Here is a 17183-nt window from a genome sequence, read left to right as displayed (position 1 = left end):
TTTTTCATTCCGTCAGAAAAATTATATTTATTTGTATAGAAGCCCACAGCTTAACTGCAGAAATAAAACTGAAAAATGCTGAATGCAAAGGAAGAAGGAATTTGGTTCCATTTCACAAACTTAATGAAATAAATTAATCCAAAGTTCCCTGTCAGAAGTTTTTGGTCAAAATTTCTAACACAATCACTTTTGCTTTTAAAATACTGCTTTGCCTGATAAACTCATTTAAAAGAGCATAAAGAAAAATATTGTGTTACTATTCCATTCCTTAAACTAGTATGTCATCTTATGAAAAATAAGATTAATAGAAATCTCTACGAGTATTACAGAGGCAGACCTTTCTTTACACACATGAAATATGAAAGGAAGAGACCATTAGGAATACCACTCAAAAAATTCAATTTTGCACCTGGAACATTCATAAGTGCCAAGAGAAATACAAAAGAACCTCTTCTTGAAGGAGAGGTTATAAAGAAAGTTGTTGTTGCTGTTATACCATTCCAAGCTAGTTGCACTTACCACTTCTTCAACACAAGTATCTGCAGTTATCTCTTTTCAGACATCTACAGTACAGGTGGTGAAGCTGTAATAAGAAACTCAACCCTATTCGCTTATCAGTGATAGCTCGCTTAGGCCCACCTGGGGAGTTTCTCTGCAAACATTAAGCAGGAAGGTAAGATAAAAACAAAAATATAGTGAGAAAATAAAAATAAGATAATACTAATATCAACAGACTGCACTCAGTACCTTGTACACAGTATGTATCCAATTGATGGTGGTGATTAAATTTAACTATTTAAAACACAAAGATATAATCACCTAATGAAGTTGTTTTCAAATTCTGGCGTCCAAAAGAATCACCTCAAGTACTTACTGAAAATACAGGTTCCAAAGTCACCTCAGCAAATAAGCTGTTATGGAGTCTAGGGAGAAACCCAAGAATCTGCATATTTAGTAAGCAGCTGGGGATATTTATGCAATTCTCCCACCGAATTGATAGATAGGGATCTAGCACTCGTTACTTATGTGCAATAAGAGAAATACAGGTAATACAATGAAGGTAATATGGATCCAACTATCGAGACCTGAATTAAAGCTCAATTATCTTGGGAATTTAGAAAAATATAATGCACGTAGCCCCAGATTCCCAGGAGCTCAGAATAAACAATTCCAAACAACTTTCTGTTTAAATTTCTGTATACAAAGTACCAGCAGTCTCTCAGAAGCACACGACTATTTTTAGTACTTAATAAGTAGTAAACAGACATAGTAGTTCCTTTCATTTTCATTTTAATAGTCAACTTCCCCATTATTAATTAATTAAATTCTAAACTAATTTGAAGTAGTATGTTAGAAAAGTATTATCAATATCAATTTAGACAGATAATTAAAATAATTGTTAATGTATATATAAAATGTTGAGGTTTTTTGGACATGTATGGTACTTGGTAACCTAAGACTATCTTTTCAGTTAGCTCACAGTTCAAGTAGTTTAAATTATAAAGATATCATTTTAAGTGACATATAATGAAAAGAAAAATAAAATGATTGCAGCATGCATCTATGGATCCCCAAATCAGTAGCCTTTGATTAGGCCAAGTCATTTAATTTATGTCCCTAATTTTCTTCACCTGTCAGGTGGGGCTACGAAATTTGATAATTTAAAATATTCCTTACTATTCTAAAACTTACTGGGAAAAAAAGGGTTTAAGAATAGGTTTAATGAGATTGATATCTTTGGTTCATAAAAAGTAGTTAAGATCAAACCAATGAATTCTAAGAAACAAAATGAAAAGAAAAAGAATTTACCTTGATTTTAAATTTTAAGTTATAGAGGATCATTAATGTGAAGACACACTAAATTGTGGTTCAGTAGACGTAGGGTAGGGCCCCATCATACTTATTTATGAAACAAGCTCTCTAGTAATACGGGACTACTGGTGCTTGGAGTGCATTGTGAATAAGCAAGGATTTACAGCAAAACCAGGAGGCTGAATAAAGAGTAATAAAATGATCAATAACATGGTTAAGCAAATCAACAATACCAATAACCTATTGGAAAAGAAAATATTTTTAAATTAAACATAAATGAAAGGACAATTTGCTTAAAATAATAAAAGAACCTAATAGATCTAATGTGCAATTTTTTTAATGGACCTATATGTGGTAGATGGGCCAATCTTTGAACATATGGCTATAGTCCAACTGCACATAATAATCACCTGGGAAGCTTTGGAAAAATAGAGATGCCTGAAAACCTGCCATCTACAACATAGTTCAATCAAATCAGAATTTCTGAGGATGAGGCCTAGGACTAAGGGTTTTTGGCTTTTTTAAACCCTCCTCCCCTTTATTCCCTGTGATTAAAAATTAAGAAAATCTAGGCTACACTTATACAATGTCATAGCAAAGTATACCAAAATAAACAACTAATTCAACCCTGTTTTTTTAAATAAACTGAGAAATGTGTGGGTTTATCTGAACTAAGAATATTTGTTGATGCCTCAATAACCAATTAGTAACTAAAATAAGATACGAGTTTAGGTTATAAAACTAACCTGGAAAGCATTTTAAAATCTAAACTGAATTTTTCTTTTGACCTTAAGATGATCAGAATTTTTTCATTATGCGAAAAAAGTGAATTGACGAGATATTTGGTATCATAGATAAGTGGGTCTCAAACTTCAGCAGGCATCACAATCACCTGGAGGTCTTGTTAAAACACACACTGTGGGGCCTGCCCTCATGGTTTCTGATTTTACAGATCTGGGATGAGCCCAAGAATTTCCATTTCTAACAAGTTACCAGGTAACACTGATGCTTCTGTTCCAGAAACCAAATTTAGACAATAAGGATAGAAGTTTGTAATTTTTAAAAAATGCCATTTTCCTTTTTAATAAAGAAAACAGTGGTATTAAAACTTTCGTCTTGATCACATACCTCATTTTAAAAATATATATGTATACATTTTATATATATGTAAACATGTGTCTTCCAAGTATCTATGATTATACAGGTAAGAATCTATGACTTCCAAGTATCTATAATATATGTCTTCCAAGTACCTATGATTATACAGGTAAGAACGTACAGTTTTGTGTCTTCTAATATCTATGTGTGTATATATATATGGATATATACAGCTATCTTATTATATATAGATAACTAATATATAATATAGATATTATATATATTTAATATCTATGTGTGTGTGTGTATGTATATATGGATATATATGACTATGTTATCCTACAGAATAAGATGTGGGTTTCTATTTCTGCAATTCCCCAAGGCTAGCCTGGTACAGTTATCTCCACGCATCTGCACCATGTGATAAACATTCAGCAAACAATATGGAAATTAATTGTTTTGATTCTGATCCCATCTTTACACAAGTGGGAAAAGTTTCATAAATCATACAACTGAGATTATCTGAGGCTTTACAGTCTAACATGTATACATTTTATTTTAAAAAAATACAAAAACAATGATTGACATTTTAAAATGTTTTGTTAGGACTCTTCATAATTCTCTTTTATTGGGATTTTAATTAGTAGAATACAGCAAGTGAATCTGGAGAATATCCAGTTCAAATTTTCATCTTCTCCTGAAATGAAACACATTCACATGTAGGAGAAACAGCTTTTCAATACAACATTACTAGAGATTCTTAAGGCTACAGTAATGTTGTAGAATCACAAAAGATCATGGTATTATTTCCCCCACTAATTAAGATATTCTTTCTTTACTATCACTAGTTTAAATGTATTTTTAACATTTATATTAAGAGTCGCAAAATGAATTTTCATGTAATGTCTCAAACATATTTTCAGGACAAAACTGACCAAATATAAACAAGCAAATCAGAACAAGAAACAAAACTCTAGGTATTTTCCTATTCAATTCCTTGAAGGTCTTCACAGGTGAACAAATAACAAACTTCTCTATTTTATAAAATTCTACCATCATCACTAGGACAAGGTTGTATTAGATAGGTTGAGTATTAGATAAAAAGAGCAGTTATCTTAATCCCCAGAAGTGGAAAAATTTTTATAGTTTCTGCAGAAAAACAGAATGAATTTCTTTGATGTTCCTTTACTAACAGGTAAGAATGTACAATTTTGTGTCTTCTGAGTATCTATGATTATAACCGATATTCACAATGAGGCAAGTCCAGAGAAAGTCTTTTGTATATCATTGCCATTGTCTTGTGAAAATAAGATAAATATATTTAAACATTGACACAATATATTTGTGCCAAAATGATAACAAAATTTTAAAAACCATATATTTTCATTAAATAAATGAGTCACAATTTAAAAACTAAAGATAGGTGATTTCAAACCCCTCATTTGTAGAGAAAGGGGCAAAATCTCTGTGGGGTGGTTGTCTTTGCATTACACAGCTAGTTCAGTTATTCGCTGGCAGAGTCGGAACTAGCATTCAGGTTTCCTAGGTCCTAATCCAGCATCTTCTATCTGTACCATATAAACACCCTCCAAAGTTGTCACTGTCATATGTCAGATAATAGTTTGACTTTTTATTGAATTCTGTGATACATGAATCAAAATAGCAGTCTTCGTAAAGCCTTGGTCATGACTTTATTAAATTTTTATACTGTAAAGCCTTAGATACTTACACTATGAAAAAATTACAATACATTTTGGCTCTAAGAAGATTTCTAGCATATATTAGGTTACTTATTAAATGAATGACTGAATTAATTCTAAATGTTACAAATACTCACTGTACAGGCTACCAGGAAATCAACATGTCTGGTTCAAAATGTCTCCCCTTCAGTCTCCCTTTGGATGTAGTAGGGGTAGAATAAGGACAGGACTGCATTTAAGTGGTATTAAAATAAGCTACATCATTTTTGCTGGCAAAAATAATGGTCAGAAAGTATAAAGCATTTAGAGCCCATATAGAGGCTGGACAAACAATCAAATCCTACCGATGGGCAGATGCCTATCCCATCTCCACTCTATCCAATCCCTCCCCCACACAAATTTGTAAAGCCAATGACTAGGATCCCTCCTCTGAATTCCCTACAAGAGGCAGAAAAATTGTCTCCAGAAAAGCAGAAGGGAGAGAAAAAAAAGCAAGCAGAAAGCAGGACAACCAGAGGACCTTGTTTCTGTATATTGCACATAGTTTAGAAGCTTGAAGAAAAAGTATATTCCAAAGCATATATTCAGATAAAGTCTAACTGATTAAAGGAATATAATGACTTCTCAAATGCCTTCAAGAGTTATTTAAAACTGGCAAATTAAACAGACAAGCATTACTTCTGATTAATAATCTTACCTAGCTTATCTCTTTTTTTTTTTTTTTTTTTGCTCTTCACTTTAGCTGAGGAATTTTCTTAAAATATATTCTTTTTTTAAGAGACAAGGTCTCACTATGTTGCCCAGGCTGGAGTGCAGTGGCTATTCACAGGCATGATCTCCACAGCACACTACAGCCTGAGCCTCAACTCCTGACCTCAAGCAATCCTCCCATCTCAGCCACCACAGTAGATGGACCTCAGACCTGCACCACTTCACCTGGCTTAAAATATATTCCTATTCCTATTGCTCTGCTCAGAGGGAGATGGAAAGGGAGATATTCTGACCAGAAGAATTCAGCAATTATCAAAGGAGGAAATAGGCACAAAGAATGGAAAAAAGAATTATTCCTGGGCTGGTGCTTTGATTTAATTGCTATAAAAGGTCTATAGGGAAGTGGGGAGTTGGACAATTAGAATGCTTCCTAAGTTATCTTCCTCATGCATATAATCATTATTTTCTCCAACTATGGTTTCATGATATTAGGCATACTTCTATTGAAATGTAAACACAGAATAAAAACTAAATACAGTTAATTATCACCGTGACTATTTTCTTTTATTAACATTACCTAGAATTAGTTGTGAATGACATCCATCTATTAGAAGCCCCAGGTAAATCTAAAAAAGAAAACCTACTAAACCATTATAATTTTATAGTAGAGTTCCATGGAACTATTATATAATCTTTCTATATATCAAACTTTTTTTTCCATTGTGACTAAATAACGTAGCAATCCCTATAAGATATGTTGTTCCTATATAGAACACCTTGTTAAAAAAAAAAAATAGGGGAATGTTTCAAGTTTGAATGATGCAGTTCTGGAAAAAACAACAGGAAAAAATCAAAATACGTACAGAAAATTAGGAAACTTACCCTTATTGCCTCATGACAAACTAAAGATACCATTCAATCATGTTTGAATATCTTCTCTCTGATCAATAGTGTTTGTCCAAGGTGTATGAGGAGACAAGAGACTCCACCATCTAAGAGTTCATACTCTCCTTAGAGGGAGAATGAAACCTAATTGCTAACATCAATATATGTACAAATCAAAGTCACAGAAAAGTGATAGAGACTGGGAAGCCACAGTCTGAGGTGGGACTTGAGTGTCAAAACCTTGGGTGAGAATTTGGAAGTGCAGAAGAAAAAAAAGGCAGGACATCTCAAGCGGGGGGATATCCTGAAATGAATGCCCCAGTGGGTAAACAGAATAGAATCCTATTGAGCAGTATGAGAAAATAAATAAGTCTTATCAGAAAGCAGCTAGACAACAGACAGCCTTGACAGCCACGCTAAAAATTTTGGATCCCCATGTGAAAATAAACGCATAGTCAAATCACACTCAAAGAAGGCAAGTGGGTGAGTAAGGACAAGTGACTGATGGCTATGGGCAGTAGGAGGTGATGGAAGGCCCAGGTAATGGTGAAAATGAGTCATTTAGTACCATTGGTGAAGAAGTGATGTGGGACTACACCAAGACATCAGGAGGTGAATGGAAAGACTCAGGCAAGGGAAGAAGGTCTTCATGAAGGACATAGTGACCAAATTAGGAATAGATTAAAGGGTAAAAAAGAGTGAATTCCACAACACCACAATCTGTCTTTGAAGACTGAGGCAAATGGGGATGTCAGATCTGAGTTAGGAAGTTGAGCTGGGAAATCTAAGCTCTTGAGAGTATAGAAGAAATCACAATTAGAAATACAAATTTTTGAATCATCTATATATAAATAAAAATCCAGTCTATGAGCATGAATAACTACACCAAAGGAGTGAGAATAGAGGAGAGGTGCTGGGACAAAAGATGTTAATAAAAATGCCAGGAAGGAAGAAGACGCACAACCAAAGATCAGATGGGGAGTTACCATTACAGATGAGAAAGGGGAAGGAACTCTCAAGGAGCAGGGAAGAAGCATGGAGCAAAGGAGGAGATTACTGAGGACTACAGAGAGACTACTTAAAGGTAATTTCAGTGGGATCAAGGTTCAGCATTCCCAGAACATGAGGCAGGTGGTGAGCTATAGTTCAAAAACTTGTTCTAGGAAAGAAGCTTTAGTTTTAACATCAAATTCCTCGGACTGGATTGTCATTTTGACTTCAAAAGGTTACTTGGGACTCTATCAAGTTATGAGCTGTAAAATGCTACTACCTATAGGGCTATGCTTCAGGGGCAGAATGAGGACTAAACAGTAGAAATATATGTGTAATAGATTTGCAAACTACAATAAAGCTGTATGACTCTAACACTTTACTAGGGGAAACCAAGTAGCATCTCTAATATAAGATTAGTGTCAGAGATGGTTAACTGTAACATTTTCCCACCAATATTCCTAGTAAACTTCAGCCCTGACCTGGCAAGACGTTCCCTATTTTGGACATTGAGGATCACAGGCATGTGGGGGTTTTTGTTAAATTCATTTTGTTTTAATTAAATTCATTCTCAGATCAATGCCATGGTTTCCTGCTATAACACACCCAGTTTACATAAAGCCCAGATATGACACTGAAACACTATTCTTTTCTTCTTGAGCTTTTTTTTCCCTCCATTGTTTTTCCCTTCCTTCTCCCCACCTTGTCCTTATCCCCTGCTTCTTACTTCCCCTTCCAGTTTCTCTCTCACTTTATCTCCATTAAGATACATTCTCACAAATGTCTACAAAGTATTTTCAAAATCAAGAGTCAGTGATTAGCATGAATATTCCTTAAAACAGTTTTACTCTTGGCCTTTATCCATACATTTCACCGTTCTTCCCTCCTTTTGAATAGACATGCAAACCTGTTTGACTAGTTTTCCCCTAAGAGCTGCTCCCCAGATTGGCTTGGTGAGAACAACTCAATAGGGACAGCAGCACAAATGCAAAATCTATGTAAAACACAAGAGCCTTCTTCATAAAGAGAACCCAGTGGAAGCGCCTGCTGCGGAGCACTAACTGCCTAGTCTTAGAGCAGCTCTCTCAAAGCAGGAAGACACCACCACTGAATCACTCATTCCGTTGCTAGTAAAAAATTTTTATTTAAGTAAAATTGAATTCTTCCTGTTGATGCCTCTCCTCTAGTAATGAATATTATGAGGATGAGGGAGTATCAGATTAAGACTTAAGTGTAGAAGTTTAAAAAATTCCAACAGATGAGACTATATTCAAGATGTGTTACAGAAGTGTGTCCAAGTTTGTGGTTGTTCTTGTTGTGTGTGTGTCTGCTTAATTAAACCCATTAAAAATTTTGAATTTGCAAAACAGGTATTAATAAAATCAGAATAGGATTTTTTCTATGGTAAATTGTATGTTGATATTGCTTTAAATTTCGAAGTCCCTGAGTATATTTAATATATAATGTGCTTTAATGTCACTAACCACAATTTTTTTTCTGTAAACTGTTTCTAACATACATAAAAATATAAAGATTAACATAACAAACATCTGTATGCCCATCACTTAATATTTAAGAAGTGTTAAATGTTTGCCCTATTTTCTTAAATTCTATAACTATGACTCAACTTATAAAAGCTGAGTTTATATACAGCTTTTCAGGAACCTATTACAGAACATATAGCATATTTGCACACTTGATTCTATTTTGTAAATTCATGTGCACATTATTTAAACTTAATGTTTCACTTGGAAGAAAATTAGCCCCATAGTTTTTACTTATTAAAGCAAGTTATAGCTTAACGTAATAACTAAAAAGTCATGATTTGGTGTCTTGAAATATTCTGAGTATTAAATTTCTTCAAAACAATTAAAAAGTACAAAATGATTTCACAAATATTTTGTTATATAATATTCCCAAATCAAGCAAATATTTACCAAATCAGATATGAATGTAAATTTCTTTAATGAACTGGACTCCTTGCAGATGCATTTCTGTTATTTAAATCAAGTCAATGGAAATAGATTATACCTTCAAAATAAAATCAATATAGTGATTATTCCAAATTAACAATTCAGATAAATAGTACAACGCTACAAGGAAACAGTATCTCAAAATGTTCCTACTATACATCTTTCCATCTAATCTAAATGTTTTAATATTTACATAAATGTCCATCCAGAGAATATGAACTGACCTATACTGTCCTAGATGCCCTGCCATTCATAAACCAAAGGTACCATTTTTATTTTGGCTATGCACTCCTAAACACTTACCTAAGTGGGGCATTCTGTATAAGTCTATTTCAACTTGGCATCTGTTATCTCTGTAAGGGAGTGCTGAGCATGACAATATATAGTCTAAAACTGAGTTGGTGAATATACAACATGGGACTAGAAGAAATCCTAAACTGAAAATCACCTGCTTAGATTACTATGCTTTACAAATAACAGGACCATAAATCATGAAGGACTAAGCACAGTGGGAAAAAAAAAAGCACTGAAACACAACTGCAAAATAGAGAGGTGCTGATAACGAAAAGTATGGCTAGCGATTTTCAGGTAAAGAATATGATCAAATATTAAAACTACAGATATAAAATTCATTTCATCTTAAAAATATGGAATATCTAATTTTGTTTTATTCAACAAACATGTATGGGGACAATAAATATTTATTATATGCCTTATAACCAATTAGTAAACAATATGTACTACGTGCAATTGTTGGTTGATTCCCAAACCACTGCATAGATGTAAACATTTTCTCAAATTATGCAGTAATTACAGAGTAAAAAACTTATATACATGTTAAAATAGAAATCTAATTTAAAATGTTTATTCATCTCTAATATAAAGCATCACTTCATCCAAACAGAAAATCCTAGGAAAAAAGTAGGTATATTTAAATATTACCATAGTAGTCTTAATTGGAGAAAAAAAAAAAAAAAGGAAACAAACCTCTACAAATCAGTCCTTCCCCTATTACACAGGCTAATAATTATTTTTCACATGTTGATTTTTAAGACCCTATGAGGTATAGAGGTGCCTTCGGAATCATCAAATATTAAACTACATTTTGTTAAATTTTGAATCATCTGTATTGTTTTCTGAGTTTGTTTTCAGCTAATACTAAAATGTATAATCAATGTCCTTATAGATTATCTAAGGAACTAGAACACACTTAAAATACTAAGAGTACTTTAAACAAGACATTAGAAACCTGTAGGATTAATTACCAGGTGCTTTTTAAACACAATGCATATGCCACCAGACCCTCCTGACTGGTGGAAGCATGGATTGTCCTGAGAAACCCAACATCTCTGCAACGCTCTTGGGGTAGCTTCCACTCTCTCTTCAAGGACTTTTGTTCAGTTGGCTCCCTCTGCTCCCTTCAAAACTTTCAATGGCTGCTATTCTACTGGCTTCTAACCAAAAAAGTTAAAAGTATGATCAAATTTTCATCTTAAAAATATATTTTCAATTTCTCTGTGAATTCTGAGAGCGAGTACTTGTGAAAGCAAAAATGACTACGGACCTTCTAATCACAAATTCAAGTCCTGGTTTCCATAAAACAGGTAGCATTTGTTAAACACAAATGAGTAACCTCCCAGGCATTGTGCTTGATAGATTTTATCTCATCTGATCCTCACAGTAGCCCTATAAAGTAGGTGCTTCTCCCCCCATTTGGTAAATGAGGAAATGAAACTAAATTGTGAGCTCAAGGTCACAGAGCTATTTGGGGCTCGAGAGGGGGTGGGAACCGAGACTGTCTAATACCCCCTCATTTCAGTACCTGACTTTCTCACTTTCTGAAATTTTCTCATTTTTCAGCTGCTTTTAAAAGTTACACCCTCCTAATTCTCCTCTTGCCTCTCTTGTTCTGTACCTTCTCATTTTTCTTTATTGCTTCCTATTTCTCTACCCAACTCTTAAATTTTAGGATCTCCCCAGGCCTCTGTTTCCCTATTAGCTTTTGGTACTTGCCCTGGAAAACCTATCAACTTTCACGGTTTATAATTACCTATACACTGAAAATTCCTAAATGTTTCTGTGTGTCTATCCATTTATCTACCTACCATTTATCTACCTGCCTATCTAGCCCAGGACCTCTGTGCTCAGAACTCACATACAATGATTCACTGGACACACATCTCCAGTTCGATTTTCTATAAGCACTTCATGTTCTACATGTCTAAAACTGAACTCTATCACTCTTGCTCTCAAATCTGGATCTCCTTTTAAGTTCCTATCCCATCCTCCTATAACACCCACTCCCAATCCTCCAACCAAATTGGTCACCTAATGTTAGAGGTTCTACCACCTGAATATCGTTGTAACCAAACCCCTTTTTTTCATCCCCCTGCCAACACTTTGGTACAAGGACCTCAACCTCTCTTACCAAAGCTACCCCAACATCTTCTAAACTACCATCCAAATCTCACATTCCTCAGATCCATCCTTCTAGATTGCTGTAAGAGCTGTTTTCTCATCACATAGCTCCTCTGTTTAAAACAACCTTAAACTGAAAATAGTCCATACTCCTGAGGATGGCAAACAGCCCTCCATGATCTTGCTCCTGCCTCCAGTGATTCATCTTTTATGTCACCCTCTAAAAAACCCTCGAATCTCCTGTCCCCACACAGAATTGACCACTTCCAAATTTCTGCTCAGGGTACTGTGTGTATATCTCTATCACGGCACTTACAGAACAGCCAGCACTATACTGTAGATACTGAAAATAGCCTGTTTCCTTGTCTCCCCCTTTTAAACCTAGAGCCCTCCCAGGGCCTTAATTGTATGAACATCCCCAGAGCACAGTGCTTGGCACACAGTATGCTTTTAACAAATATTTGTTGAACAAAAGAATGAATGTTTGTGAAATGCTTCAGATTAAGGAGATACGATTACCACTGTTTTCAAGACCAAATTAAACTATTTTAATCATATTTATTTAATTATGTACCTCCTCCATAAGTAGATTTGCAAAATAATATTTAAATAATTCACGTAGCCTCAAGTATGGTTAGCAGGATTCTCAAATCATACTTCTTATTCTGGACTTCCAGGGTAGAAAAATATTAACTACACTATATTATAGTTAGCAAGTTTCAATGGCAGAAAGTAATATGTAAAATATTCTAGTATACATATTCCTAAACAAAGACAATCTGGGCCTATCATAAAAAAGTAAACTTTTTTTTAAAGGCTGCTTCAGTTTCTCAGAAACACCAAGATATTCCACAAGACTGAACTGTCTGAAATTAAGACACCCTCCTAAAGATCTCATACACAAATTTTTTCTATAACAGGTACATTAAAACCTTTTATATAGAGGTCACACTTCTGGAAACCTAAACATTTCAGCTCACAGTCCAAACCACAAATAAAGCACATAAACAGAAAGTGTCTGTCACAAAGTCCTCAGGATTTACACTCAGGCAATAGCCCACATCATTTAATGGAAAAAAAGACAACAGATAATATAGCAGCAGGGCCCACTCACAGTCTGACAGCAGCAGAAAGTGATAGCCGATAACAGAAAGAGGACCCAGAAAAAAAAAAAACATAAAAAGAAGAATGGTACTTCTGTCTCCATTCTAGTATTTCAACCCAGCAGGCTGAGACCATTTACTATAAACAAAAACAGCTCTATACACCTCAGCGAATAGCACTATTCAATTCCTTATGAATTCATAAAGACAACCCAACAAGAAAGAATAACTTATATCCAATATTCTCCAAGGGAACAAGGAAGACAGTAGGATTTAGAAATTGCTTCTGGGTTATAATGGCTCTTTTTTTTTTAAGTTTCAGTAATAAACGGTGTGAAGAGTCAGCTACCTAGAAAATGTGCTTATGTAAATAAGTACCAATGCAGATGATGCCAAATAAATGAGATACTATATCTTGCATAAATAATCAAAAGTTCTCACTCTCCAAGGATATCTTAGAAATTCCCAGGTGTATGTTGGAAAATCCTAGTATGAATTAAAAAGCAACAAATTGATATTATTTGATAAACAGGTGCATGATTTTAAAAAGGATTTGAGGATTGAAGGTGGGATTTTTAGCAATATTTACATGGTAATGAAGCTGATAGTTGTTCGTAAGGCGCAATAAAATGTTTTAATTTAAATTATTGGGAAATGTAAACTGTCAAAATCTTTCAACGAAAAGTAGTTTTTATTCAAAAAAATTGTCATAAGCATCTTTATTTACTGCATTGGTTTATTTATTCTAAGATGCATACCAAGCTTAAATACAACAAGCATAGTCCTCTGGAAATCTTAGATTTAAAAAGTCTGAATCTGTATAGCAGCATTACCTGGAAAAAGAAGTATAGTTTCCACTCAGTTATGCCCAACCTCCTAATAGAGTATCAAACCTTTACTAAATATCGGGGCACTATGCTTTATTGTAGTTTTTAACGACTTGTATAATACTAAGTCACACAACACTAGATGTCAACTTAACCTTGTAGGTGGCAGGCAAATCATACAATACTACAGTGTTTTTCTCTGGCATTATCTAGAATAGTTGCTGAACACAGACACATTCCTAAAGCAAAACCTCAAACCACCAAGAGATAGTTTCTATAGGAGAAAACTAAGCTGGCTAAGATTTAATTCAAGTAACACAAAGTTCTGGTCTCCTTTACCATATAATATTAAGATGCATGACTCTAATTTTAAAATCTCCTGGGGACAAAGTACAGTTACTCTGAACACTATTAAAATACTGGTTAAAGATAACTATTGGGTACTGGGCTTAATAACTGAGTGATGAAATAATATGTAAAACAAACCCCCGTGACATGTGTTTACCTATGTAACAACCCCTCACATGTACCCCAAAACCTAAAATAAAAGTTTTTAAAAAAGAAAAAAGGGCACTTTCTATCCTTCCTTCAAATGGTGGTCATTTTTTTCTGGGGATATGTCAGAAGCACGCCAATTCTGAGTGAATATAGACGTTTTTGAACATGAAATTATCAGAAATGATAACAATTTGGCATCTAGCCAAACTGCCTAACATTCACGTCATTGATACTGAAAAACTGGTAGTACAAGGTGACAGCCTGAGGGGACTGAAGATTTTTGGAGTATTTGGAGTAGTGTGGTTTTTTTCTAATTTTTACCAATAGGACCCCCAGAAATAAAAGACTATCGTCATTGCTAACACTGGCTCATAATAAAGGTGATTCTCCAGAGCACGCCTGGTTTGATACCGCCACCCACTCCTTCCCTTGGCGACATTTTCTGCTGAGAACGCCTAGTTAGCGCAATCCGGCCATTCGCCTTAGTTCTCAGAACTCTCTCAGAAGTTCTCTACCTTCTCTCCTCTCCCCGCCTAGATGCTGAAAGGTGATGGGAACTCGCGGTACAGGTACAGAGGCTATTCCTTTCCTAAGGAAGTGCTGCACAATGGCAGGTTTACCGTACTCAATTTTATAAACCCTCAATTAAACCACAGAGCTTGCATATAGAGATTGGGTACCCCGCCCACCTCCTCGGATTGTCCTTTTGCCCCGACGCACTGCATCTACTTGCACTCTCCGATGCGGTTTGCCTCCTTCAAATCCAAAACACACATCCCAGGCTCCCTCGCCGCTCCTCCAGTCCATGGAAGGCGCCCTTCTTTTTGCCAGCAGCGCGTCCTTCTCTCCCCGCCCGCAGGCGCTCACCTCTTCTCTAATCCCGGGGGCCCGCACAGGCTTCTCTAATGCAAGGGCACCCCGTACCATTCCCAAATCGGCGCTGTGACCCGTGAAACCCTGCCACCACTGTACACTGTCCATTGTCGAGGGTCGCGCGGGCACGCGGAAACGGCGGGCCCCGAAAAGTCTCTTGCGAGCTTGTACAGCCCCAAGACATTCCCCACCCCCAACACATCCCGCTCTTGTTCCTCCTTAGGGGGAAGACGGAGTAAAGGGGAGTTGAAGAGGTCCCGAAGCTCCTCCTGGTCCCCCACCTCCATCCCAGCCCTGGCAGCTGGCTCCGGCCTCTGGGCTCCGCGATGCCCATCCCTTCAGGGGTCAAGTACAAGGTCCTCGGCCGAATCGCCTCCCCGTTATACCCTCCCTCTGCCTTGAGCGCACAAACGCGAGAGAACCCTCGAACGGATGCCATATGGGAGAAACAGGATTGCGGGCGCTATGAGGGGCCAGCCTAAAAAGATCTCCTTCACACCCCCTCAACCCCTAGCCTTTCTCCCTACCCCGCCAACCCCCACTAACCACTTCTAACTTCCTCAGCCCAACCCCGTCTGTGCTTTCTAATTCCCACCCCGCCGCCCCTGGATAGCAGCCATTCGCCCGGCACTCACCTCAGGGAGCAAACAACGCCCCTCTCCTCCACCTAGACCGCCCCCCCTTCCGCCCCCTGGAACGGCGTGGTCCCTCCGCTCACCTCGTCTCTTGGCTGCCCCGCGCGAGTTTGAGTGTGTGTCTGCCGCGTAATTGTATCCGGGACAGAAAAGACCTGTGTTTGTGCGCTGAATCAGGTGTCGCCGCCTTCGGTGGTTCGGGGGCGTAACGGAGGCTTCGGAGTTAGCGTGTTGGCTAAGGAGGGCTCTCTGGGTTCACAGTTGATAGCAATGCTTTAACCGTGTCCTCCCTCGGGTCCGCGGCGCGCCTGCTCGTCCGCAGCTCCCAGCGGGCGGCCAGGCCCCCCGCCCCCCAGCCGCGCCCCGCCCTGCGCGCGGCGAGCAGAGCTGGAGCGCGCCGCTGTCCTTCCGCACTTGACTCAGCGGGGCACCACACGGGCCGCCACGCGCTCAGCCTAGCATCACTCGCCTCTGACTGCGAGCGCCTCCAGCTCCCCTGGCTGGGGCATGGATGCAGACGCGCCTTCGTACCACGCGCTCGCAGGCTGGGCGAGGGGCAGCGCACTGGGATCCGGCCAGTCGCCAGCTGAGCGCGGTTGGCTTGCAGGCTGGGACTTTTCGCGAGCCCTCTGGGCGCTCGAGTTGCGAACTCTGACACCGGCACGTGGCCCCGCCCACTCTTCCCTCTGCGAGGCGTGTCCCGCGCCCTTTCTGCCACCACCCACGTAGTCCCTGTGCCCGCCTTTTATCATCAAGGCGGCTCAGTGAGCTCTGCATGTTGATATCGCGCCTTTTCTCATCTTCCTACCTTTCCTGCCTCACTCCTGCTGAATCCATTCAAAAGTTATACTTGGGCAAGTGGGTGGAGGAGTTAGGAAAATTAAGAGAGGGATGCTTAGGTGAGCAGGTACCTGCACTGCCGCCAACCCAGGCTTCAATTCTGGCTCTCTTGAAGCGGAAAGCCTTAAAAAACGCGAGTTTGGGGATCCTGAAAAAAAGTAAATAGGGTTGCTGGGCTGAATAACATCCCTCCTCTCAGGCTCCTGCTGAAAGGGCCATTCATGCTTTGCCTGGTTGAGCCTGTGGCGACTTTATTCTGACGAATCTGCCTTTGCCAGCAGCATAACCTTGCCAAGTTGGCGTCTTGTCCAGCAAGCAACTGTGCCCAAGGAAGCCTCTCTGTGGCGCCTCAGACCTGAGAGGCCGAGTGTCTTTGAGCGCCTGAGGTAGATTGTGAGTTTCATGAAAACCGAGAAAGTCTAAGAGTGTACGTGTGCGTAAGATATTTTATATATATATATCTCATATGTATATGAGATATATGTATAACGTGAACTGAATTGTTTATTATTTATGTTTCATGTCGAGCATAAATTCCAGAAGCTAAGATGCTGCCACAGCACACAAACGTTATGCGTTTAAAACGTTGGAAATCAAAAATGCCATATCAGGTCATTCGGTCCTTGTTCCAAAGTGAGATTCAGAAATAGGTTGGGATTTTCTGCCCTTAGATAAGAAAACGGAAATTATATTTCACTGTACATGTTATCAGTTAATGATAAATAAAAAAACTAATATACACTGCTGTTATTATAAAATCCATATGCTCAAGAATGTTCACGGATGGAGAGATCTTCAAATGCCATTTCAAAAAAGAAAA

General features: G+C 37.7%; 1 protein-coding gene across 1 annotated transcript in view; it reads right to left on the bottom strand.

Moving 5' to 3' along the window:
• UGT8 (UDP glycosyltransferase 8) overlaps positions 1 to 16188 on the bottom strand; it is a 93043-nt gene extending 76855 nt beyond the window's left edge. The window contains exon 1 of the mRNA XM_002815083.4: positions 15607 to 16188. The gene's annotated coding sequence lies outside the window, so the exon portion shown is untranslated. The remainder of the gene's footprint in view (positions 1 to 15606) is intronic.
• Positions 16189 to 17183: the final 995 nt, after the last annotated feature.

Source organism: Pongo abelii, chromosome 3, assembly GCF_028885655.2.
Source record: "Pongo abelii isolate AG06213 chromosome 3, NHGRI_mPonAbe1-v2.0_pri, whole genome shotgun sequence".
NCBI lineage: Eukaryota > Metazoa > Chordata > Mammalia > Primates > Hominidae > Pongo > Pongo abelii.
Note: the sequence above shows the minus strand (reverse complement) of the source record. Positions and strands in the feature narration are given on the sequence as shown.